General features: G+C 39.7%; 1 protein-coding gene across 4 annotated transcripts in view; it reads left to right on the top strand.

Moving 5' to 3' along the window:
* Ebf1 (EBF transcription factor 1) overlaps positions 1 to 27,532 on the top strand; it is a 385,024-nt gene that overhangs the window by 324,026 nt on the left and 33,466 nt on the right. The window lies entirely within an intron of this gene.

Consider the following 27,532-nt stretch of genomic DNA (forward strand, 5'->3'; position numbering starts at 1 on the left):
GTCAAGGCATCTCAGCTTGAGTAAATATATATTGTATAATTTGCTTCTATCTTTTTCATTTCTTATAATGAAAGGAAAGTGGCAAGCAACAAGAAAGCAATTAATTGCAACAATGGTTGCTTAGCTCCCGTAGAGCCTGAATTAAAAAGAACATTAAGATTGCTTTTCTAATAGCTCATTTTTTAAACTATTGGTGCTTTGTACATGGCAGATACATCTGAATTGTTTTACAATACAGTTTCCCTCCCTTACTAGCAAACAGATTGCCAGCATGAACTTTTGACCATCCTGTGGGTTGCTTCCCTTTGTTGTCCCAAAATCATGAAGACAAATGTCATATCATAGTTAATCTATCAGAAACCTTTTCTGTGGTAGGATGCTTTTAATTTGAGACAGGCTAGTTATTAAAAAGTAAACTTAGGGGCTGTCACTGTCATTTCCTGGATATATTCAGCCCAGAGCCTTGAACATAATAGACACTAGATAAACAAGTAGGTAGGAGCCACCCTATGCTCTCTGCTCCTGGATAGGTGAGTTGACCTCTTAAAGTTCTACTTTCTTGTCTAGATAATGAAAGAAAGAGAAGTATTCTCTCCACTCATTCATTGCAATTATTTAATAGATACCAAGAATAAATAACAGTACAGATTGATAGCTGCTAGGGGAATGGTGGGCAGGAAATGTTTTTGTTTTTGTGTTTCTTTGTTTTGAGTAATGTAGTCCCTCATACTTCCACCAGTCTCCAAAGGATGTCCCCACTATATAAACTCATGTATATCTGCAGCACTAATTGGATTGAGTAAGGTATTTAAAAAAGAGGACATGAAGTTGGGGAGGCCTATGAAAAATTCTCAAAGAATTAGTGAAAATATTTACCAACAAGAGAATGTAACACAATATAGGCAATACACATTTCAGGGCTCCAGAAATGGCAGCCTTCTTATTAAGGATTTTACATCATTCTCCCTCCAAAGTGGTTCCTTAGCAGTATTCCTTCTGTTTGATTCACCAATATAGTTCTTCTAGGGATTTTACGATGCCTGACTTAGTATATGCACAAGAACTGTAAAGTAAGCAATGTCCCAATGCTCATTAATGAATGAGACAATTATTACTGCTAAGGCTTTCAAGGCATTTCCTTTGTGCCACATCTTGTCATAGGCATATTCTCAAACATCTGCTCTCAAGACACCGAGAGACAAGTACTGTTACATTCTCCTTAAAAATGAAAGAACAGAATAAATGAGAAGCTCTGAGTTTATTTAAGAATTATAGAATTCTCATAGAATTAGAGGGGCACAGAACCAGGATCTGTGCACAGGCCAACTGGCCTTAGAGTTGTGGCTTTTGAGCATACAGTATGGTCATCATTAATCACACAAAAAGGTAACAGAAAAGTTGCGTATGCTGTAGTCATTCATTCATTCATTCATTCAATGTGGATCACCTTCCAATTAATCATATGTTAATTGACTGTGCAACACAGACATAGTCTAAGCTTACTTCTTTAGTCATTCCATCCCAGACTTGTTTCCATGACTCCTATGATGAGAAGTAGTTAGAAGTTGGGTTGATTCAGTAGATAGGGACTCCATCCACTAAATGAAAGGAAAATTTAAGGAAAGACCCCAAAAGAAACAAGGTGACGCTGTGTTGCTTATTATGAGGTACCCAGGATATGTTTCACTTTTCTGTTGTGAATGTGGGATGCATGTGTAAATCACATGCTTCCAGTAGCCCCAGCAGCCACCAAAGCCCCTTCCTGCTTCCAAAATCGGTGAACAGATGATGTGTGGTCTTGCCATCTGTACTGTATCACTGACATCTGGGTCTAGATGAGCCAAACACTATTCCATTCCAAACTTGAGACCAACTTATACAGGGGGAACCAACCCAGGAAGTGGAATAGGGTATCAGAGAAGAGCCTACTTTCTCTTCTTAACAGAACTCATGTACTATAGAGGGAAGTGCCACTATCTTTGTGTTTTACATCTGATGTTTCCACTTCAAATCCCTGGGAATTAGTGCCCATATTTAAAATATGCGGCAGGATTTCCCAAGTTTCATATGTATATAGTTGGCAGTACTCTGTTTCTCCCGAGTGGACTGGTCTCTTCATCATTTCATTCATTCATTCATTCATTCATTCATTCATCTGTGTCTTTATTTACAAACCTTTATTAAGGGATAAAGAACACAGCTGGAAGGATGGAGCTTGCATGATGGGCACAATGTCTGGAAAAGAGTAAAAAGGCTAGTAATAGATGTTGAAGGGGCAGATTGATGGATATGTGAATAAAAAAAAAGGATTAGAAAACCATTACATTTTTACTCCAAGAGATTATTTTTAATTGGGAACAAATTCAAGTATAATATTCCAAGTTATTCCTGAAGAATGAGTAAGTCATCCAATAAAGGGGAAAAATTAAAACCGAATCAAAACTAATTTGTTTCATCTGGATTCAGCAACTTTACAAAACTAATCCATTGACCTAAAATCTTCCAGTTTCATCTGGTTTTGCTTGGGGTCATAGTCAAGATGACTGATTATCCTGGAAGGGGCTCTGTAGCCTATCTCATAAACAGAACAAAACATATCACACTTGGTCAGAAAGCGGGCCAAATCCCCCCTCCCCCCCCACACACAGAGGCTGGGAAAGTTGAGCTATGGTTGAGATTTGGCTGCAGGGAAACAGTCAAAATGAGGGCTTGAATTTGCAAGGCTTAAGGGAGAGTGGGTGGTGTGTACCTACCTTGAGAGTCCAGTATTCCAGAAGTATGGAAGGACATGGGGCTCAGTCCAAAGCTTATTGAAGCAGGGTCCTGAGCTCTGTAAACTGTTTAAGTGCTACAGATGTTTATCAAAAGCAAAAATTTCAGGATTATCTGATTTCCACTTTGCTTCTGTCAATAGGAAAACTCCCAGATGCTTATCCACACTGTTCCATGTAGATTGTTAAGTGATCTGTTACTAAACCCTGGTTTAAGTACCTGGGTCCTAGGGTTCACTTCTGCTGATGGGCTGAGTACCAGACTTGCTCATCTGTCCTTCCATACCATCACCCACCAAGCCCCACCCAATCATCTGCCTGCACAGCTGTCTAGTATTGACATGTTTCTTCCCAAACATCAAACTGGGTCCCTTATATAGGTCTCAGTACTTTGTAAAATTTTCTATAGGAATTTCAGTCTGTCAAGCATCTCCAGCTGCTCTGTGATCCCTACTCTTCTCTTTGCTTTTATATATTCAGTTGACTGATCCCAATAAGGGTTGACAATGAACTGAACTTCCCCAAATATAAGCAAGTCTGTTGCTGTCTTGAGTGTCATTCTTTGCTTTTTATTGATGCCAACTGTGTGTCAAGCATGGCATCCAGAATGAGGGACAATAAAGATGACACAGAGATATGGGGTAGAAATCTGTGTAGATGCCGCATCCTAAAAGGCTGGGGAAGCAGACAAATCGAAGGCTGCTTACCCTTCAGCTTGATAGTTGAGAGTAGAAAGGATTGAGTAGTAGAGTCCCATTTTTCTGCTTTCTCCTTAATTATTAAGCTCCATCTTCTTTAAATGGGTACTAGGTAGGCTTTCTGTCTCACAAAACCAATATGACATTTGTTTATGCAAAATTACACACAATAAGAAATTATGAGAATATTTGATGACACCCACCCATTCACCTTTATCATTACCTCTTTGTCAAAATCTGTTCTTTGGGATTCCAGAAGCCACAGGCTAAAATTCCAAACTCAATGCTTGTACTAGCCTTTTATTCCTTACCTCCTAATCCCCATGTGAGGTTTGAGGACACTTAGGGAATTTTTCATTTTATTCCTCTTAGTTGGAAAACCTTGAACATTGACTTCAAATTTGAGTAATAAAGATATGTGCAATGGAAATTCCATGAACTTAAATGGAGTCTTCTTTCTTCATCCAGTGGCATCCACAGATTGTTTGTTTGTTTGTTTTGTTTTACTAGAAAGGATTTCTCTGTGTATCTTTGGAACCTGTCCTGGAACTCACTCTGTAGACCAGGCTGATCTCAAACTAATAGATATCTGCCTGCCTCTGCCTCCTGAGTGCTGGGATTAAAGACTCTAACCCCCACCACCCTGCTAAATTTTGTATTTATAGAGAGAAATAAGGTGCTTAGAGCAGTGAGTCAAATATTTCAGGTTCCTTGGCAGATAGGGCTGACATTTTTGATCTGATATTATGGATTCAGAAACAAGCCTAGTGGAAGTGGGTGGCATAGGTTTAGAGGGCTTTGGGGGGATGCATTTTGAAAGAAGATACCGAAGAAAAAGAAAGAGAACATTGGCCTACCCATGTGCTTCCTCCTTAGTCTGCTTAGCACAGAGTCTTAGATTCTTGAAGTTTCTGAATGTTTTTCAAAGAAGACTTCCTCTTCTGTTACATCACCATTGCTACCAGACAGTGTTTCTACTGAAGTACAGGTAACTGCTATGGTTAGCCAATTCAGAGCCCAATGGAAAGGATGGCTAACGTGGTGATGGGAGAGAGAAAGTGGCCTTTCAGCAACATGATGGTTTTACTGACATTTGCATGGGGAAAATCAGCTTTTCTGTCCCAACAGAGGAAATCACCTCTTGTTAATCCTGTGCCTTCAAAAGACATTTGGGATGTGGAATTCCTGCTAGGGTTTCATGTAGTAATATGCAAAATATGCACTTGACCACGAGTTTGCAGTTTTGACTAATGGGATTATTAGCCAATGAGTAATACATTAGGTTTGCCAAATCTAAGTTTATAGCTGGAACTTTGAAAGCCAGAACTCAGTGTTCTGATTGTCAGAGGAATTCTATGCTTGCAACTTTAACCCTGATTAGAAAAAAAATAATACTGGGGAATTACTATTTTTGATCAGAAAAGAAAACCTAGAGTAATGAGATGTTTTTTTTTCCAACTACAAATGTTAACTTTTGGAAGGATTCTTAGAGCATGTCAGGGAGTAAACATTTGTGGAAGTAGAAACTTGAGAAAGCCTGGTGGTACAATTAAGTAACAGAATTTGATCAAGAGAGAGAGGGCATAGTTTATTACCTGCATCATTTCTTTTGCCAAACACAGACTGTCCTGCTACCTAAGCAGAGGCCAAAGAGAACAGACAATAGCCAATCCAAGGTTTGGCACACAAGAGAAAACACCTGGTTGACTGATTTCATTGTTTGCTTTCCAGCCAGTGAGTTTGGGGCGGTGGAGACACTTTGTGGGTTTCCTGTCTCTAACAGGCTAGTTAATGCAGATGACTACCTCAGAAAAAAGTTCTAACACCAATATGACAGGCAAGTCTCAGCAGAAGGATACAATTTCTTTAGACATATATATGTATATATGCATGTATGTATTTGGCAGTTCTGTTGCTTTGTTCTGTTTCTAGCTGTGTGGTTAAATAATTTCAGTATTAATTGTTTTTAATTGTCTTTTGTTGTTGGCAGCATGGTTGGAAAGAGTAAGACGGAGAACTCATGAGATCATGCAGCCTTTTTCTTATTAAGCTATTTCCTGCAATGTATGTAGGAGGGTTGTCAGCATCTACTCCTGTTTCATCCGCCCTCATTTCTCTCTGGCCCTTCTAAAGTTTGCTTCCTTCACCATAGACACAAAGAGTAGTTCAATGGTATTATTATGTCATTAGATTGCTTACATGTCTAGGCGTTAAAAAAAAAAAAAAAGACTTTATGCCTGTCTACCATGGTTCATGATTTCCATTTTGGGGAGGCATCGCTCCTCAATTCTGTGCTTTATTTTTTCTCATGGCATCAAGCGAGTGAAAACAAAGTCTAGTTCCAAATTCACTTTCAAGAACATACCCTTTCTTTCTATTTTATTGTTAAAATCAAATTGTGTTCAATTTGTAGGAAATTGAAACCACATTTTTTTACTTTTAACTTTCCAAAATTAAAATTTATGGGGGGGGGAAATATAAGCAATAAAGCACTTGCAATCTGGTCATCTATAATTATCTGTGTGGGTTGAGCACATTTGAGAAAAGTGACAGGGAGAACCTATCATGGTTTTACAACCGTGGAACACTGGCTTCTCTTTCCTCACCCCCCATTCACTCAGGCTTTGGAGCCAAGACCTTTACAAAATATTAAAAGTTACCCTATGCATTCAAAGACACAATGTGTGAAGTGGTACTCCAAAATGCTCACAACATAAGGAGGCAGGATCTCAAAAATTGTTTTCCTTGTCATTCAGTAATGACTTTTGTTACAGAGATATTTACATTATAGACCATTTCTATGGCAAGTTCTGGACTTGCTGGCAGTTACTGTAACGTTCTTGTCACGCTCTACCTGGCCGTGGAAACCACAGAACCAGCCACATGAACTGTCTGTTTCTGGTTGCTCTTGCTGGCCCTGTTGCTTTGGATACTGAGTTCCTTCCAACCATTCCTAGGGAAAGCTCTAGAAGACATCTAAGGTCTGAGATGTTGTTTGTATTCTTTTTGGAGTAAAACATGTTTACATTTGTCTGCCCTTTTGATATGAACATCTCATGTTTCCACATGCAAAAGTGCAACATTTGAGTCTGAAAACGTTGATGTTTCACCTTTAGTTTTTGTTGTTGTGGTTTGTTTGCTTGTTTTGAGAAAGAGTCTTCCTGGCTGTCTTGGAACTTGTTGTGTAAGCCAGGCTGACCTCTAATTCACAGAGATCCTCTGGAGTGTTGGGATTCAAAGTGTATGCTATTACACTTGACTCAACCTTAGTTCTTAGTAACAAAGAAAAAGTTATCCAACTATGGCCCCTTTGTGGTAATATGTTCAGCAGTATAAGACTTGACGCCTCTGTGATAAAGTTAAATTTCCTTTCCCCACTTAGTAACTATTTATTGAGTACCTGTTTGGTTTCATGTCTTAGATGAGAGGTGATATATAGAGTACTAAATGCAAAGCTATGAATAATACTTGCACTTAACAACTATGTCACTGAACTTCGGTTTTACTATCATTATGGAGCAATTGAATGGATGGATAAAGCCTAAGCAGGTGCCTGGAAACATCTAAAATCACGCCAGGCCCAAGTATCTACTTAGGTTCAATAACAAATGACAGCCAGGCTCCAAAAGAGTTTATCCAAACACTTAGCAAAGACCAGTAGTTTAACATATATTCTGACCACATTCACTTCATTGTAACTTCTAACCAATACAGTCAAACTTATATTGTTCATTTAACAATTTCAATACTTATGTGTTGTGTTGTTCTAAGTGTTAACAAACACTGAAACATTGAACCTAGCACCACACTGGGATAAATACTGCCCTGATGGTGTAGATAAGGAAACTGGGGCAAGAAGGTTGAGTCATTTGCCAGGTATTCAATAGTGAGCATGGGAACCACTGTCTGCCAGTGTGACCCTAGAATCTACCCTCAAATCTGAAGGACTTTGTTATATTTTCAACTGCTTCAAGATTTACATAACTGTGTAGCACCTTTGAAAATGAGGTGCACCTTGAGTATCTGATATTGGGCATGTGGCAGGGTTGTACAGAAAATTCTCCTTGGCTACTAATCGGCAGTTCTCACAAAGCCTCTTGCCCAGGAGTCCTTGTGGGAGAACACTCCCAGGTTATTACAAGCCTGGGGTAAGCAGAGTTCTTGTAAAGCCTTCTAATGGGTCTAAGTGGTCCATCCATTCATCTCTGCATAATTCATTCAAGGAAATAACACAATTATTTATATTTTAAAACACCAAACTGTCACAAAATAATGTGTGCTAATTTTATAAAATATAGAAAACAACCTGAGAGGATAAAAAGTTTAGAAATCACCCAGCAATGACAACTGGTAACATCTCCCTCGACATTGTTGTTATTTTTCTATGTTTAACAAATGCAGACACACATTTCCTCGTATCTCTGGCTGTATTGTGTCCACTTACATGTACAGTTTCATATCCTGTTTTATTGCACAAACCCTAATATACCTTTCCTTCCACACTAGGACTTCTCCATAAGCATGCCATTGAAAGCTTGCATAATCTCTCATATTACTGTGGCCACTCACTTACTACTACTGACTATTAAGTCCTTGTTTCACATGTAACTGTATAATGATGTGCTGGGTGCTCCCTTTTCTAACTTTATGCTTTAGAAACCACCGTAGTTTCTTACAACTAAATTGTTCTACAGCATTTAAACATTTAAAAATTTTCCCAAATAATTCTTTTTTTAAAGGGAGGTAGATTTCTTTTTTTAAAATATATTTGAAATGATTTTGTTTTCTACTATTGTAGTCTTTGCACTATAAATCAATACCATAAAGTATAGAGTAGTGGAAATAAAACATAACTCAAGTGTATATAAGGACTCACAGTTAGCCAACAAAATTATATCTAGCCATAAAGTGAGCATACTAAGTCTCTGGTATTTATATTAATACAATTGACCATACTTGTTAATGTATAAGTGTTTAATCTGTCAGTGTCCCCTCTTTATTTTTAATCATCCAACTGCAAACTGGGTTCATTTTGGATAATTACCTTTTGTACTAAATGTATATTATCTGCCCAGTTAAGAAATAGATTGGAGGGAATTCAGAAATCAATAGTAATAAAGTAAACAGAGAGAATAGAATCTATTTCCTCTCTTACCATTTATTTGAACCCACTCTTCTAAAGACAGGGAGTCTGTCTAATGGATGCTGGACGGAGGACCACAAATAAACTCCACTGGGAACAGCTCTCCTTTAAGAATTGATCTGCTGTTTCAGTAAATATCCTATTGTTTGAATATTAAAATGGCAGGTGCTTATGGATGCCAATGATGCCTTGGCTTCTGCTGTGTACAGAATTGATTTCAGTTTCTCTTCCAGTGTTTATATATCTACCCCTCTGTGTGGCTGCTTTCAGCTCAACCTCTCTCTGGCCTTCATAAAAGGAATTTTTGACAGCGGATTGATGTTAGATTCACTGATGTTATGCTAACCACAATCTCATTGTCCAAAGGGAAATAAAATCCACTGTCCCATATTGCTGACAATAAAGGAAGCTCTCTATAAAGTGTCAGAATTGGTGCCATCATGAGGAAAGATAATTTAATTCTCAAATTGGGGACAAGTCTATGGCTACTCCTTTAGCACAAACGTGGGAGAGTTAGTTTCCCTTGCCCAGGCCCAGAATATTCCAGTGGGCTAATGAAATTTAGAGAATTAGCTTTCCCAAACTCGCACAGCCAAGAACATATTTCTGCCACATAAAGGAAGTATATAACCCCTTGCCTTCAGCTCATGCTTGGTTCCTCCTGTGATTATTTGTTTTCCCCAATCCCAAACTCTATGAGGGCTTATTGGCTTAGGTCACAACTAACCACCGCTTCCTAAGGAGCATGGCTTTCATTGTAGAGTGGTCAGTCTGGACATCATTGTTGTGTCAAGGTCAGGGTGATAGTGAATCAGGAGTCTCCTTCCTTGTTTCTGGAATTAGAGACACTTTTGGATTTAAAAATTTGGCTAAGGGGAACACGGTAAGATTCTGAGTTTATTTCCAAAGCAAGTCAGGCTATCTGAGGAGATTGCCTCGAATATACTTAAACATACATCCTCCTGGTATTTTCTAATACTGTGTAACAATGTTTAAAAAGTTTCAACTGGAGCCACTTAATTCCACATGTAAGCACTTAAATACACTTGTGCTTTACATAGTCTAATCATACATGATGTCTTCATCATCTAAGATGCCGAATCACACGCCCTCCTGACTTTAAGAGGCCACGTGCTCAGTGAGGGCTGAGGTTGACATATATCTGCTTCCAGATGCTTGCTTCTGTTGGCACCTAAACTAGGCCATCTTCCACAGACACTGGCCATGCAATGGGCAGGAATTGACAGGATTCCTCTGGGTGTGCACCTTAGATTTCCTCTTAGATCCTTCTGTTCTAGAGAGAGAATGGAAAGTGAAACCTCAGAACAGGCCAGATATTTCAGGAGAGACCGTTGCACTTGTCATCTGCCTCTCCCCACACCACCCATCATCATTCTATCACCCTTTCGAATCCACAAGGCTCTATTTGCAAGCCTTGTCTTTTCCTCAGAGGGCACATCTGAATCTGGATTAACTGGCAGGATGATGTTATTTGTGATTCTTCTGTAAGGTGCCTCACAGCTGTGGTGGGAGGATGTCAATTTTGCAAGGACAGCAGTATTTGCTGCATTCGCTGTTGCTTAGCCCCACAGTGCTAGTTTGGTTGAGAAAGACATGCGCTTAATATGCCCACTTCCCTCTCCTGTCCCCTCTGTGTTCCTGAATCTTCCGTTCTAAGCACAGCCTGGAGAGCATTGGCCTTACACCAGCCATTGAGAAGAGAAGGCACTCTAGTGCAAATGGGACATTAATGGTTGGTGAATCCGGAAGATAGCTAACTGATATGTGCATTCAATTAAGATGAGTTTTTCACTTAAAGGCTCCCCAGGAAGGGCAGCTTTATCCTCAATTCTGGGCCATGAGCAGTTAATGAAGAAAGCATATCAGAATTCCACCCCAGCTTCCTGGGGCTGCCTTGATCCCATATAATTTTCAAGTAACTTTGATGAAGGCGAACTTGCCAGGTGAGATTAAACAAGCCGGAAGGTAGTAATGGAGGAGTGTGTGTTGTTTCTCATTTTTGTTTTTAAATGGGTGACATCACCAGGCATCTCACAGAAAATGCTTTTTCTTTTCTTTTCTTTTCTTTTTTTGTGCTCCAGTTGGATCCATTTGGTCAGCTTTACTTTTTCAAAGTGTCTTACTAAATACTAATCTTTATTTGGTATAAGGAAATACTGGCTTCTATCTTTTGCATTGAATCCAGCTATGTTTATTTGCCATATCTTTTATTGTTGGTTTTCTTCTGTGTTGTCCTAAATGGAAAGACAACATCATTTACCCTAAAGTAGTACCAAATGCTTCTGCAGGGACAATCCAGGGGAAGGGTGGTTAGCAGTCCAGGGAAAGGGCAGTAAGCAAGTAAACACTAGAGATAGACTGCCTGTAATGGAATCATGATTTGGGTCTAACTGTAGTGAAGCTTGGCCAGGCTCCATCTGCACTTCACCATTCTTGGATCTATACCTAGAAAAATGGTGATAACCACAGTAGAGACTGCCGACAGGTAGCCTGGAACCCATAGTTTAAGCTCTAGTGGCTGGCATGCAGTCTCTGGCACACAGTAAGTACAGTAGGTAGCAGGGGGCTACTATTCTTATCCCATTTCCACTCTAGGGATTTAGGTAAAGCCAGAGGGAGATGTTTCTAATACCAGCAGTGTGGGAAAGAATAAACTTTAACGGACATGTTGGCAATGGGCAAGAACAATGTAGAATTCAGGCTTGGTGGTGTAAGCCTGTAATTATGCTGACTCAAGCCAGAAGAGCCACAAAGCCAGCCTAGGGCACAGAATGAGTTCCAAGGCCTGCTCTGGTAACTTAGTGAAACCTTGTCTCAAAAAAAAAAAAAAAAAAAAAAAAAGAGAGGACTACAGATACAGATATTGGCCAGTGCTTGCCCAGCTTGTGCAAAGCCCTGGGTTCAATTACTAGGAATGTAAAAGAAAACAAAATACAATCACTTGGAAAATTCAGAGACTGCTCTAGGGTCCCAGCTGGGTTCCAGAACTTTTGCTATTCTTCCTCGCAGGTGAAGTTAGTCTATAAAGTGGTGGGGCCATCTGTTTTGGAAAGCATCAGTGTCTATAGGAGATAGCCTGTGTCTGAAGCCCAGGACTGAGACTCATTTTCGGCAGTAGAGCATCTCAATCCTGCTTGTGTTCAGTCTTTGCATCTGGAAAATAGGAATATATGCTAATTTGATCTCTATTACTCCAATAAAGACCATGAACGAAAAGATGTGGAGAGTTTATTTGACTTCTGTGTTCCCATCACAGTCCATCATTGGGGGAAGAAGGGAAGGAGATCAAAGCAGGAACTGAATTTGGAGGGACATGACTTTTTGACTTGCTTCCCCTGGCTTGCTCCGTTTACTTATTTCTACTTCTCAGGACTTCCTGTCCATGGGTGGTATCACCTACCATGGTCTGAGCCCTTTCATATCAATTGTTACAGAAGAAAATGCTCCTCAGACTTGCCTCCGGGCCAGCCTGGTGGTCATTTTCTAAATTGAGAATCCCTCTTCCCAAATTGAAAACAACAGCAACCAATCCAGCTTACCTCTTAAGATACTAAAGAAAAAAGGAGAAGCACAGACAACAAAAATGGTCTTTTTCATCAAAAGCCTGGCTTGTGTGGAGAATCGGCTTAGGAAAGCTAGGTTGGACAGGGCTCCAACACTTTTAGAGTTTGCTTGTGGTCAGATGGTTACCTGGTGGTGTTCCATCTTGCACTTGGGCTGTCCACACATGGCTGTGTTTTCTCTGAGCAGAAGGTTTTCTGCAGCATGGCAGTCCAGAGGTTGATTGAATGGATGTGCCTTTGCTCCCATCTGTGTGACTGTGTCAAGATCAAGTTGTTAATTCCAGAGGGACATTTAGAAGAATGCCTTTGTATCTAAAAGTTGTTTGGATAGCTTTTGGGGTGGGGGAGGGAAGGAAGCAATCCAATATGTTTGATTTTGTCCTTAAAGGGTCACAGTACCCATTGTCCCAATATAATCATAAAAATTTTCCACTTAGGAACACAGGTCAGCTGTTTATCAAGTTGATCTCTACCCTGGAAGATAGGTAAGAAAAAAAAAAAAGTCCAAAGGATCTGGCACATGGCCTCAGGCAAAGTTAGTTCCACGGATAGGGCTAAATATGTACTTTTCATTTCCTATACACTGTCCACCTTCTAATAGGGGTAGGAGACAGTAATAAGAGAAGAAGGTCACTCCCCCTTGCTTCCATTTGTTACTCAATTTAAGCAGGTCCATTACAACCGTTAATGAAGACAGACAGAAGCCTCTGCTGGGGATTTCCCATCTCTAATACCAATGAGAGCTGGGAAGACCCTTATTAGGAACTAGGACTTTTTCTAGAACTGTTTTCTAGCACTGTTTTTTTCCTCTTTCTCCCCTCTTTCCTTCTTCTTCCCTTCCTTTACCCCTCCCCTCCTTCCTTTCTTCTCTCTTTCAATTTTGTAGATAAGATCTATATATGTAGCTCTAGCTGTCCTGGAAATATCTATGTAACCCAGACTAGCCCAAACTTGTGGTGAGCCTCCTGCCTCCTCCAGAGTGCTGGGAACACAGGCATGCATTCCTGTCAAATGACATATATGAAGGCTGTAAATATTGATGTGATTGCTAGGGGTCTGGGATAAAATGGGCACTAGAAATAATTTGTGTGGCCATGGGGACTCCTGATCATACCTGGGAACTGAATGAAGTTCTGTCTTTAAACTTAACATTTTGTTATGCCTATTCATAGGGGGTTATTTGCCCACTGGAAAGTTCATACTCAGTCCTAATTAGCCATTAACAAGACTTTTTGAGTGGAGACTCAAGTTGGTATCATTGAAACTTCACTTTTGTTAGTAAGAACTTGACTGCCATCACTCTATCATAACTGTTCTCCCATAGCACCCTGCCACACAGTCTGCTGACAAATTATTGACAACTCTTGCATGGGCTAAGCAGAAACAGGAACTGCAAGTCTAAGGCTGGCAGTCACCAAAGCAACATTAGTAAACAACTGATAATACTCTGGGGTATGAACTGTTCCGTGCCATCCTTAAAAGCTTTTGCCACAATGCTAGCTCAGTCTACCCTCCATACCCACCCACCCACCCACAGAGAAACCTCTTTAGCACCTGGGATGAACAAAAACAGGATCTCAATTTGAGTGTGAGCTAGTTGGTTTCTACTGTGAATTACAACAACCAACAACTGGAGCTCACGTATCCTTCACCTCTTTCTAAGTAGTATAGTTTATGCTCAATTAGCATGTCCCATCAACTCCTTCCTTTTTCTACATCTTAGAGAACAAATTATATCCACACTGTGATTTCTCACCAAAGCAATTTCTGGACCATCATTCTTTGGGATCATTCTAATGAGAATCTAAGAGTCTTCGTATCAGGAATTTCTTGATAGTCCCAGCCTCTCTGGCTCTTGAGACTTAATACAACCATTAATGGAATGCACTCATTAATTTGTTTTTAAATAGAGACAGGTCACCAGTGGTCCTCTGCTCTTTCTATTTGGCTCAGGTGTAAGAGTTCAAGCCTTTGGTGTTTGCTGAAGGACAGGATCAGTGTCACATTTACAGCAAATCCACTTACAATGCTTGGCATTGCCTTTGGGCTTTTATCGCCACAGTAGGTTTAACCTGACCAACAAGTAATTACACCATTATTTTTTATGTGGTGCTTTATTGCTTGCTTTTCAAAATTGGTTTCTAGAATCTCATGAGGGGTTATTGCGGAAGTGGCTACATACCCATTGCCCACACAGTAACTATTACCCCCAAACAAGTGAATTGCTTAACTAAACACCTATTTATTAGCGAACACCAGGGACCAATATTAAGACCAGCAAGATCCAATGTGGAAATTAAATTCTGGTTACATATACATTGTTTTTATCAATATGTTGTAGCAAGAAGGTTTCATTCCTTCATGGATCACAAGTCCCAGTGTATGGTGAGTAGAAGAACTTACTTGGATGCATCAGGTAGGCATCTTGGATCTGCCTGTTTTTTAAAAGGCAGAAATCAAGCATGGGAGAAAAAACCACGAATCGTATGAATACCCTCACATACAATAATATTGAGAGAATTTATATGGTTTAGACTCAGAACACTGCTGTTTAGGGTGGATACCAGAGCATATATCTTATAATACATGGTCCTATGCTTGTCCTTAGGACTGGGATGGTTGATTTAAGACAAAGTCCCTCTCCTTCCTGTCCCCCCATTTCTCTCCCATTAGTTAAGGTATGGTCGAACAGGACAGGTTTAGATCTTTGAATTAGTAGCAGTTGAGTGAGACACAAACAAAAACAAAACCCCCAGAGACTCATGCAGGAAGCAATTCCCAAGCATTCTAACATTGTGCTGGTCATCCATGTCGACCAGGTTAGAATGGTCCAACTTCTCTAGTTATGCCAGGTGGTGTGGAGGGCACCTTCTCTTGCAGTTCCTCATTTATTTCAGTGTCATTATTCTATCCTGGTATTTCTCTACCTGTTTTGGATTGCCACTGTCCTGTTTGGTCTGTGGCTCTTTCTTTATTCAGCTATCACCTGCTGGCCTTGTCCACCAGGCTCTTGGTCCTTGGCTCCTTCCTTATACAAATGTGTCCCTGTTATCTGTACCTTGATGTGAACCACAGCATCGACTCCATTCTTTCCTTCATCTTGTCTTCTGAAGTGTTCCTTTCCTTTCCAACTATCTACTCATAGATTTAACTAGATGTCCAACTGGTATCTCAAACTGGACTCAAGGCTTCTTTCTTTCTGAACTTTAAAAATCTTGCCAAACGATGCTTCTATCTGACTACTCATTTCCCTTGTTGGTTCCCACAATTGACATAGATTTAAAGATTTATTTGTTTTTATTTTATATGTCCTTTCTATACCCTCTCATCTAACACACATTGAAGTCATGTCAATTCTACTCTAAAAACACTTCTACAATCAATCTCCCTCTTCCCCAAGAAACCATCATTGGTGGGATTTCATTTTTCCATTTATAGTACTGTAAAAGTTCTTTCTTTAAAATCTACTCTGCCTTTGACTCTCATGATTATCTTTTTGAAATAGAGACCATATCATCACTCCCTACACATGGAGGAATTAAACAGCTCATGTTGCCTCCCTGGCAAGACACTTGGGGTTAAGTTCTGTTACAGGGTTAACCTTTAGGACTCCACTGTTAACACATAAGCTATACTCTCCCCAAACTGTAATTGAAATGCACCCTTATTTGAATGCATCCCCTTATTTCTCTTTTCTTGGCACATGCTGTTCATTTTTCCCAGGCCACCTTCCCCAAATGCTTTTAGTGGAAAACTCCTATTCATCCTCTCCCATCCAGCTTAAAGATGCTCTTTGTTAAATGTTCCCTGTCAATGGTAGAGAGTTATTATTATTATTATTATTATTATTATTATTATTATTATTATTACATTGTTGTTGTTGTTTGTGCAGTGGACTATCAGTATATTGGCTCTGCTGTGGCTTCTGGATGGCTGATTGCCATCAGCCTTCCTGGATTAGGCATTCCTCCAGGGTATCTTGCACCAGAGTCATTTAGATTCACAAGACAGCAGAATGCCAGCATACTTTTCTTTCTCTTCATCTTCTTTTGCACAGGGCCTATCCCAGTGCAAACCTACACTTTCAGCCATTTAGTCAACCCACCAGAGAACATCCCAGGCCTAGAAATTATTATATCTAAGAAAGCTGTCTCCTACTTACTTTTCCACTGTTTGTTTCCACAACTCATATTCATTTAAAGATTTGTTTTTATGTTCTGTGCATTTGTATTTTACCTAAATGTATGCCTGTGTGCCATATCTGTGTTCGGTGCCTGTGAAGTCAGAAAATATAGTGGATCCCTTGTGACTAGAATTAAGGATAAGTGTGAGTCATCATATGGGTGCTGAGAATTGAACCCGGTTCCTCTGTAAGAGCAATAAGTGCTCTTGGCATCTGAGCCATCTCTCCAGCCTCTGGGGTTCGAAACAGTTGTGTCTTAGTCCAAATGGAACTGTGTTTTAGGGAAATGTTTGAGAACCAGTGGTGGTAGAAAGTTTAATGAAAGGGGAAAGGCTGAGCCTTAGGGAGAAGCAAATCCTACCCAGGGCTCTCCTAGACTCTGGTTGTTAGATTCACCACATTGTTTTAGAGTTTTGTTTGTGTCTTTCTGTTTCTCCTATATCTGGAGTAGGTTGCAACTGAAGAGCATGTAAATACATATAATTAATGCTGTACTGCCCACTCCACCATTTATTTCTAGTCCATTGAAAGCATTTTATTCATGCCAATAAGAAGCATCCATTGAGAATTATGTGTCAAACACTGAACAAAGTGTACATCCTGGTTTCACACTGTAGACAGGAAAGGCCCAAAGAACATGTCTTTTCCAGAAGACACATAGCTGGTCAGTAACGACATTTGGACTCAATCTAGTTGTGCCTTGCTCCAGAAAGCTTAGGATAAAGAGAAGACTGTGTCATTTGTCAACTATTAGTCATAGGAGGTCTGGTGACATAGGCTTCATGAGACATGTGGAGGCAACGAAAAAGAGTGGGAAACATGGCAATTGGAGAGTTAATGAAGAGTAAGAAACTATTAGAAAGATACCAGAAGTCAAAATTAGTAAAGAATGTTCTGGAAACCCCACCCTTAGTTTGTCCTAACTTGGCTGTTCTACCAAACACATTAAGGGAAGGCTGCCTGGGCTTCAGTCTCTGCCCTGCCATTCATATTTCTGTGGCTTGAGGATACCTGAATCCTATAACCCTTAGTTTCCTTTTCTGTACAATGGGAGCAATTTATGGTGCCTCCTTTATAAGGTTGTTGGGAAGGTTAGACAGATTAATCATAAAATGTTTGCCAAACTGTAAATACTTAGGATTTATGTTAGCTGCTCCTGTAATAATAATAATAATAATAATAATAGTAATAAATATAGGTTTCTCATCAGTGAGCACACTGAATTGTGGTTGTACTGTAGCATTTACACAGTTGTGTGATTTTGCAGGGACCCATGTTTCTCAAAACCTCATATACTGCAGTGTGCCTGCAACCTAACAGGGATGTTGTAGGATATTTTTGGTGTAAAGGATGCTTGTTAGGCATCACACAAGTCACTAGTACAAGGCACTCAGAGTTTACTACTAGACTGCATATTTCCTTGAGAGGTTGCTCTAGCCTTGCGAGAGCTGGGTTTTCACTAGTTACTGTGGCCAAATGCCTGTACCAAGCTGGGTGTAGTGGCATATATATACAATTTCAGCTATGAGGCTGGAGGATGTCGAGTTTGAAGTTAGTCTGGGGTACTTAGATTTGGCTTCAGAAAACCCAAACCAAACACAAAATATTAGAAACTATATTATTATGTTTTTGTAAATACCTTTGTGGATTTTCATTGGTGCGTTTCAAATGACTATTAAGTTTAGGTCACAGATATTAACTGTCAGATGTAAGGGCTTAGTGATCAAGATGATCATTTCTTTTGGCTAAGGGGAGCTTTAAAAGGATTGCTAAGATGCCCATGGTGTAAACAGAGGGGCTTTGAGGAGCTGTGAGTCATAGCACTACCTGCGGGCACTGTGAGAATGCCAAGGCCGAAAGATAAGTGTCTAAAGTAATATTCAGGCAGAGAAAGCTCTGTGGCTGTTTCAGGGTGATGACTCTTGGTGACAGCCATCGCCCAGGCTGAATGGACATGGAAGCATCCTATCTTCATGTACTTCCTCTCTCTTTGACATTTAAGTTGGATATGAGGGGGATAGAAACATCTAGGCTTTTCTGCACAGTCCTTGTGGCCTTCTCTATGACATCCATATTACACAGCCTCTTTATTTCACTTAAGTGTTCCCAAGAAACCACTTATCATCCCCTTTCTCCCAGTTATGAGCCCTTCTCTGCCTTCTCATGTGCATGGCCATGCTATTTGGAGTTCCCTTTACCTCATTGTTTCTGGGATTGCTTTTGTCCCCACTTGGACGGTTTGCCAATCTCTGCTAAAATGTCTCTATCCAACTCTATTGGTTTTGAGGAAATGCCTCTATGAACAGTGGGGCAGGTTTGTGAGTTGTCTCAGAAAATTGTGATATCAACACTCACACGGTGGCACACAGTCCCAAACTCTGAGCTTGGTTACTTGGAAAGCAGTTGAAGTCTGGCCTCTGACTTGGAGTTGCCCCCTGCTGAGAGCCACACGTTGCTAGTGGCTTGTTCTAGGGGAGTAATAAGTATTGTTGTTTAGCAATTGTGCTGTTGGAATTCAGCTCCACTATGTCTGACAGTATTTATCTAAAATACTTTCCCTGGTGCGTGTTCAAGTTCCAGTAAACCGTGTCTTATTGTGCGACCTTTTCATTTTCCTTTGAAAAGGGATCAGCTCGTCAGATAAAAGCTACAAGCCTGAGTACAGGAAAAACGCGTGCTCAGAAAATCCAAGCATGATTGAAAACAAGATGTGTTAAATCAATGCGGTTTATCGCCTGCCTATTCCCGGCAATTGCTGTCCTAAGCGCATTCCGAACACACGCAGGATGATAAAAGTCCAGTGTCACAGCACTCGCTGGGTGGGGACACAAGAAAACATGTTTATCAGACAGGCTGGGTGATTTTACACTCTTGATAACAGTTATTGTCAAAACTCTCTGGGAAGAAATCTGAAGAACAATTATAGAGGTAATATTGCTCTTGGTATATCAGAAGATCCGCCAGGAGAGAATTATGGATTTATCCTTAAGAAAGAAAGACAGAGTATGCTGGCCTTCAATCTTTAAACACCGCCATCCATTATACACTGAGAGTCAGCCTTCTCTTTTCCCTTAAAGGAGCAAATCCGTCTTTGAAACTTAATCATAAATGATCCAGATTTTTTCTAATCCAAAATAAAAAGATAAGATTGAAAGGTAAAAATATATAGAGAGATATAGATTCATAAAACTATGACAATTTAGCTTCAGTTTGCTGGAGGGAATTAATTTTAATTTTATACTTGAATCAAATTTGGAAATCAGAATTAAGGCCCCTAGAAGGCCAAGCAGATCGCAATCCACCATACAGGATGGCAGCGCGACTTTTCTCCTTAGCTTTATTACAGTTAGTGAATAGCACAGTTTCCTTTCATCCTCAGGTTCCACCTGCTTCCTGGTCTAGAGGAAGAGAGAAGGGGGTCTGCATGTAAAGGACCTTCCCTCTAGAAACTTCTTAGTGGTTGTGGTATAAAATAGATCAGCCCAATGTACCATAACAGATACAGATTGTAATTATGTATCTCTTTTTCTTAAATAGCCTTTGAAGGTCCTTACAAGCTGTGTCTATAAGGAAAATATGGTGTGTTGCTTAGTTTGTCAACTTGATACAATCTACAGTCACCTGGAAGGCAGTCTCCATGAAGGAATTGTCTAGATCAGGTTGACTTATGGCAGATTGTCTTAATTGCTTAACTGAGGTGGGGTGGAAGACCTGCCCTGAATTCTGACCTGGGCTGGGCCCAGAACTGTGAGGGAAGCTACCTGAGAGCCAGAAAGCAAGCAAGCAGGGCAGGATCCATCCATCTTTCTCTCTCTGCTCCTGACTGTGGATGTGCCATTTTGAAGTCCTACCTTGATTTCCCCACAGTGATTGACTGTGACCTGGAACTGTGCACTGAATAAACCCTTCCTCCCTTATGCTGCTTTCTCTGTCAGGCATTTTATTACAGCAACAGAAAAGAAACTGGGGCATTTGATAAGGCAGAGAGCAAGGTTTTCTGATGAACACAAAGGTGAGTTTAAGACAGGGTGTTTGCTGATGGAATAAACTTAAAGAAATCAGTCTAAGAAAGGACTTGTTCATCTGGATGAATTTGGGATTCTGGGCATAAAGATAGCAAAGGTAGGGATGAAGCTCAAGGAGGTTGAGTTGAGAATAAGACTTTTCCGTATCATGTAGGTAGGTTCATCAGCCAGCATTAGACATCTCAGATACCAAGCAAAATTCTGCACAACAACAAAACCTAACAAGCGTCCTGGGTGAACATACAACTAAATGCCTCAGTTTCCCTCATTTGAATGCAGGAGCTGACTTTTAACATTCATGTCAAGGGGATATTGTAGTAGCTCATGAGATCATATTTGATGGAAAGTGCATTGATCCTCCCGGGAAAAGAGCCTTCTCATATGACTTTAGGCTGTATTTGAAAAGACACCTCTAACAGGGCATTTGTAATCATTAGCATCTCTGAAAAGTCTTCAGGGGACCTTGTATCTTAGAGAAAAATTGAGTTTAGGATAGGAAACTTTTAAAAAAATTAGTCTTCTTTTGCAGATGCCTTTAGAAGTTACCTTCGGAAGGATAAATTGCTATGAACATATTGCAGGTTCTTTAGGAAATATGTGCACACAAGGATATGAGAGGCCCATAAGAATTTATTCCAAATGTTGTTCATTATAGCTCTCCTAAAGTCATGAACATTCTAGGTGTGTGTGTGGGGAGGCTCTCCACCCTTGTAAACAGGGCATTTATACACACATCATGAACATTCATATAACAATACACGCTACAACCATTAAAAAAGAATGAGATGGGTATACAAGTCATTTAATCTGTATATACACAAAAACAGTATAGAGAAGGCATCCGACAACATATATAACCCCAAGAAAGGAATGGTGCTTCTTTGTGGATGGGTTGTCATGAGTCTCCCTCCTCTTGTGGTTTAAGAAGTTTTCTAGAATAGGAATGTATTTCCTCTAGATTTAGAAATGCAGTAACCCCATTTCATCTGGAAAAACAAAAGTGAGTCACCCTCCCTCATTTCTTTCTCCTCCTGATGTTTTGGCTGACTGAAGAATTACAGCTCTTTGCATTTCACTAAACTCCTCAGGGGTTACTCACCTCCAGCTCTCCCAGGTTCTTGGGTTTCTGGCTCTGTCTCTTCTGGGTTTTCATCACCTGCCCTCTTGGTTCCACTCCATATAAAAATGACTGCCCCACACCAGTCACCCCACACCTCTGATTATTCAATTCTCCTTTTGCCAGATTTTTGCATCTCCAAGTTGTTACCACCAAAGAGGGTTGCACACTACAAATAAATCAGAGTATGTTCAAAGGTAGTTTGGAGGATTTCCTTTGCCCCCTGCCACCCACACTGATTAATTCTTCCTATATTGATTCCATCTCGACACCTCTCTGGTTCAAATTGCAGCCTTTCATGGTCCTATGAGCTGGTTTTGGAAGCTCCTCTGAGCGTTCCTGGATGCCAGGGCAGGGTCACCAGGCTGTGAAAGCTTTTCTTACTAAAAAGAAGTTTGCTTTTGGTCATCTCCGGGTGTATCTGGTTCACAGATGAGCTGACCTGGCTGGGTGCTTGTTCCCCTGTCACCTAGGCAGGTAATGAAGCACTCAAATGGCTGGAAGTGTGACCAGTTTCTTCATTTACACTGTTTGTGCCTCTTGTTTTGGGTTTCCAGTTGATTTTTTTTTCCATTAGTATATTTTAGAGTGACTCTTAAAGATAGCTTTGCGCAGATAACTTGCTGTTTTATTGTTTACTTCTGGTTGTTAATTTAGTGACTGAGGGAAAAATGGGGCTATTACAGAACAAAAAGGCTCTGCCTAACATATAGGTAATAACTCTCTTGCCCAGAATGGATCTGCCTGGAAGGGAAATGCTCGGCTGTTATTCCTTTAGTTCAAATATAGAGTAGTCACTAGGGAAGCTGGGAAACCCAGGTGCTAGTTTTATCATTGCCTCCTCTATGAGCTTTTATTTATTACTTGGCATGAAGTCTACATATTTGTTTGGACATTAAGTGGCAATAGAATATAAATATTACCTTTCTAATATCTGCATTTCTTTTTATTTCCAGTCAAAATGACATCATGTCCCACAACCATTTAAAAAAAGGAAATTAAAACCCCAGAAATGTGTTAAAACAACTTAGCGAGTTGTTGAACTATAAAAGCCACTCACTCTGTGAGCTTGGGTCTGAGTGGCACCCAGCACCTTTCCTGTGTGTTTGGGGACACAGTTCTCCAGCCCCATCTCCATTGTTTCCAGGGACTAATGCCTCAGAAGCTACAGGATGACAGAGAATGAGTGGCTGGCTTCTTTAAAAAGGAACCCAGCAAAGTGCAGAGAAAAATCAGTTCTCACAACTGTGGATGCACTCTGTAAGACTTTAAGTGTGAATATTTTTGAAAAGAATTCTGTACTTGATTTATTTGTAACGTGGAATTCCTTTAAAGAAAAAGATCACAAATACATCTCATTACTGTGAGATGCTTTAATCAGAATTTGCTAATTTTCTGACTAGAATTACTGTATAAAATCTAGTTGCAATGACTGCAATTTCTTCGTCTATAGCGTTTCACACTGTTGCAGAAGCCTCTGGACACTGCAGCAATAGCTTTGTGGATTGGGCACTTTGCTGTTGGGGGCAGCACCTGTGGTGATGCCCACTAGGAGAAAGGTCTCATAAAGAAGTTGGGAATGGAAAGTTACCAGTTCCCCTTAGAGGAGTTTGAGCTGATGAGTCCAGGAAGGAATCTAAAGCCATTTGTAAGCAGCCCCAACCCAGGCAGATGAAATGGCTTGATATTTTTAACTGTTTAATTAACTGGGTGTTTTTGTCCTCTTTCAAAAGAAATAGTTTTGCTGCAGATGACATGGGAACCTTGGCTGTAGTGTGTTCTCTCCTTCCAGTGCTACATCACAGCTGTGGATGTGAGGTTTCCCTGACATCTCAGGCATCGAATTTGCCCTACAACCTGGAGAGCCTGATTAGAGTACTTGATCTTGCCTTTTATGTGTTTGCAAGAAAATTTCAGACTTTCCTTAACACATTGCACACAGCTCCATAATGATGCCTATAGCCAAGAAGTGCATAACTACTAGAAAATGAGTTTGGAGGGGTCAGTGGAAGACATCTCAGTTCAATAGTGGTTCTCCAGTAGCCTGGTCCCCTCTATGTCATCCTTTATGAGAAGCTGTCAAAGTGGTTACTATGAGGAGTGGAGTTTGGAATAAGAGGAGAAGCCTTAGTAAGAAAGACAAAGCTTGGCTCTGACTCTACAATTAAAGTATTTTCATCTGTCATTTTGGGTTAAACACATTTTGCACAAAGTTTATTTTTAAAAGCTTAAGATGTTGTGACACAAAACAGCAAATTCCTACATATGGGTGTGGTCATCACTACAAATAAATGATGACTGAAACCTCTATCTGTTAGCATTTTTAAAAGTACATACACTAAGCCAGGCAGTGGTGGTATACACTTTTAGTCCTAGCACTCTGGGAGGGAGAGACAGGTGAATTTCTGAGTTCAAGACTAACCTGGTCTACTGAGCTAATTCCAGGGTATCCAAGACCACACAGAGAAACTTTGTCTCAAAAAATAAAATGCATACACTGGTCCTATCTTATTCAGAGGGCTTAAGCATCGAACCATTTCTTTTTGGGACAAAGGACTTTTTCCTTAAGCCCTCGAGCCTACTTTATCCTGTTATCCTTACATGATTTTGGGGTAAGAGCACCTGAAATCCTTTTCAGAGTGAGGGCGAGATGCTTGGAAGCAGAGTCCAAAGAACCACTTTTGTCATCCCATGCCTTCTACAGTCCATAGCCTCATCTGTTTTCCTTCTTTCAACTTAAGCTGCTCATGCCTCTTTATGTGGTTAATTATGCTCAATTAAGCTGCTTTGTTTTTTCTTTCTCTGCCAGATTCTCGGAATTGTCCCAAGTTTGAGGGGGAAAAATTGATTAGTCCTATTTCTGCTGCTGCCCCTGAGCCCTGCACTTGAGTACAATGAGGTCACTTTGTTGAAGAATTAACTTTATATTACATTCTTGCAGGGTAGATGCATGTCCCTAAGGTACCACTACCCTGGCTGATGAAATAAATATACCTTCTTTATGATTCTCTCCCATTACCCTCTCTGTTGATTTTCTGAGAGTTTGTGTTTAGTCACATATTTACACAACTGGGCAAAAGTATACTACTTATTTTTCTTATGGTTTGTAATAACCTATGCAAGGTTATTAAAAGGGTATACAGACCCCTTTTAAGGCACAGTTTCTTATGTCATTACTTTATACAAGCAGGTCACATTCCATCTCAGCAACAATCTCATGCTTTTAACCTTTTTTTCTGATTATAAAAGTAATATATGCTTATTGTTTGGGGTTTGGGAGGGGGAGTGAAAACAGAAATTATGCCAATCACAAAGAAGAAGAGCATCTTAGGAACCAAGAGTTGTAGAAACAACTAATATTCATCAGTCTATGTCCAGACACTTTTGCTTATTATGTACATAGGCAAGTAGGTAGGTAGGTAGGTAGATTGATTCATTATTTTTTTATTCATTCATTCTAAAGTTACCACATTAGTGGTTGGAGACACTGCTCAGTGGCTAAGAGCACTTGATGCTGCTACAGAGGAAGCAGATTTGGTTCCCATCAACCGCACGGTGCCTCATAACCAACTATAACACAAGTACTAGGAGATCCAGTGCACTCTTCTGGACACACACACCTTCATGAAGGCACTCATACATAAAAAAGTGAATCTTGGAAAGTCACCATATTATACACATGCCCCTGTGGTCTTTTTAACCTAACAATAGAAATGTCAGTAAATGAGTGTTTGCCACATGACATTGATTTTGAGGCTGGGATCCTATTCAGTTCTATGTACTGCTCTCCCAACTTTCTGCTTCTCTCTACATAGAGCTCAGTTCAATTTCCCCTTCTAAGATATTTAATCTCTTTTCTGTGTGGATAGTTGTGCATGTTTTAATAACTAACAAAACTAACAATCCTTATTAGATGATCCCTCTCACATATGAATTTTTTTCTACTCAGAGAAGTCAAAAAGTTCCCTTGAGTTTGGGATAGCTAGCTTTGTCATGCATGGCATTAATGTTAGCATTGTATATAGCATTGGACCATTCTATTGTAATTTGCAACTGAGTGTAAGTCAAAATACTTGCAAATGCAAGCAGAGAGTCAATCCTAAAGGCACAAGAAATAAATGAAAAGACGTCACCATGCCTCACTATTTGAATTATCCCCTCTGTCATGGTTTATGTCCCTAGCATAGATGCTTATTTTTATTTGAGTAATGAGTTTAATATGTCTAATCCAATTACTCTTCGTGGCAACACAATGACTTCTTCTCAGTTCTTTTGCTATTAGTTCCATAAAGTATTTGAATTGATTCTTTTAATTGCTGATATTAAGTGCCAGTCATTCTGCAGTGAGTTGGCCTTATAGCCAGAAATATCACATCCTTCCCACTCCAGCATAAAAGCTTTTCAAGGAGCAGAATGGGATTCTAGACACACTGGGAGTTCATTATGCAAATGAGGAAATGGGTGGATCAACACCTCTTGTGCTATTGATGGCTTAGACTGGAAAGGTAAAAATTGTATGATGACAAATTATGTTTTGGGGGACTAAAGTGATACTCTTACTTGTCTAAAGCTACTGTTTATGGTTAAACATTTTGCTGACAATTAGCCCTATGGGTGGGGCTAGATATGGTATATAACTTAAGCCCCAGTATTCACTCCTATCTCTCTGATGCATTTCTTGATTAAACACCATGATTCTAAGCGTAACAGCTTCTGTGCATAAAGAGCTCTATGACTTTTTCTCGACAAGTCAATCTGAATTCTTCTCAAGGGCTTAGAAAGAATTTATAAAATAAAAGGAACAATAAATATTGTGCCTTAACTCATATACTAGAACAGAGATTCACTATACCTGGGTGTAATTTTCAATAATTTCCACAAGAGACATATTGAAAGTTTCCTGTTTGGGAGGGGAGGGAAGGGGAGGGGAGAGTTGCCTAAATCTCATAATTGCAAAAATGATCACATTATCCAAAATGAAAATGCAGCTGTTTTAATGACCTTAATAGGCACTGTAGCTTGGAAAGGGAAAAAAATCTTTTGAATAAAGTTACTTGAAGTTCATTCTGACTTAAAACATCCAAGTGAAGTAAAAGTACTTCCCCTGATTTATGTGTCTTTGGGAGAAATAGTTACTGGCTTTTTACTAACCTATGTAAAACAATGTACTTTTGTAAATGGATTTCTGGCCACTTTATTCAGCTCCCCCCACCATTTTTTTTTTCTTACATAAAAAGTAAGCACTGTCAATCAAGGAATTTTAAGGTTTATTTCCTCTTTAGCAATGATTGATAGCCTTTTAGATTTACAAGTTGACAAGTTAAAGGGTTCTATTGGTATAATTATGTTCTAAATTCACAGTCTTTCAATTTAAATGTCCTTTTAAAACCAAGAGATTATCATACCTGTATTTTGAAAAGTGGGCCAGTCAGTTTGGGTTGGTATACAAATTGCTTCCATTAGCCTTGGGACCTATTTGAATTTAATACAGTTTTTAAAAGTTAGTATGAATCTTACTTCTAAAATTTAGGTTAATGGAAATGCATTTTAAGTAAAGCATGTGGCAACTTGTTTTTTAATGTATAGATAAAATGTTAGGGCTAGAGAGACTGTCTTTTTATTCAGTAAGGGAAAAATACGCAGTGAAATACTTTAGTTAAGCTGAGAAAGAAAAGAAAAGGAATTGTACAAAAAAAATAACAAAATCCTACTGCCTACTTATTGCTCAGGATACTGAGACTATGTATAGAGGAGGATCTTGCCATCTTTCCTACTTTCTTAGACTAGATATGCTCAAGATGGTTTGTGTCCTAGGAAGGAATTCTGAAAATGATAGTGTATACTCTTGTTTCTATTTGGTCTAGTTTAAGAGAGCACATCCAATAGGACACAATGAGGTCCATTGTCTCCCAATGTTATTATTGCAGTTGGCTCTCTGAGTCTTTTAGTAAATCATTCTTAGAAACCCAGCTGGGCTAAGCTAGTATTCTACAGAGGATGGATTTTCTTTC

Source organism: Cricetulus griseus, chromosome 7 (assembly GCF_003668045.3).
Source record: "Cricetulus griseus strain 17A/GY chromosome 7, alternate assembly CriGri-PICRH-1.0, whole genome shotgun sequence".
NCBI lineage: Eukaryota > Metazoa > Chordata > Mammalia > Rodentia > Cricetidae > Cricetulus > Cricetulus griseus.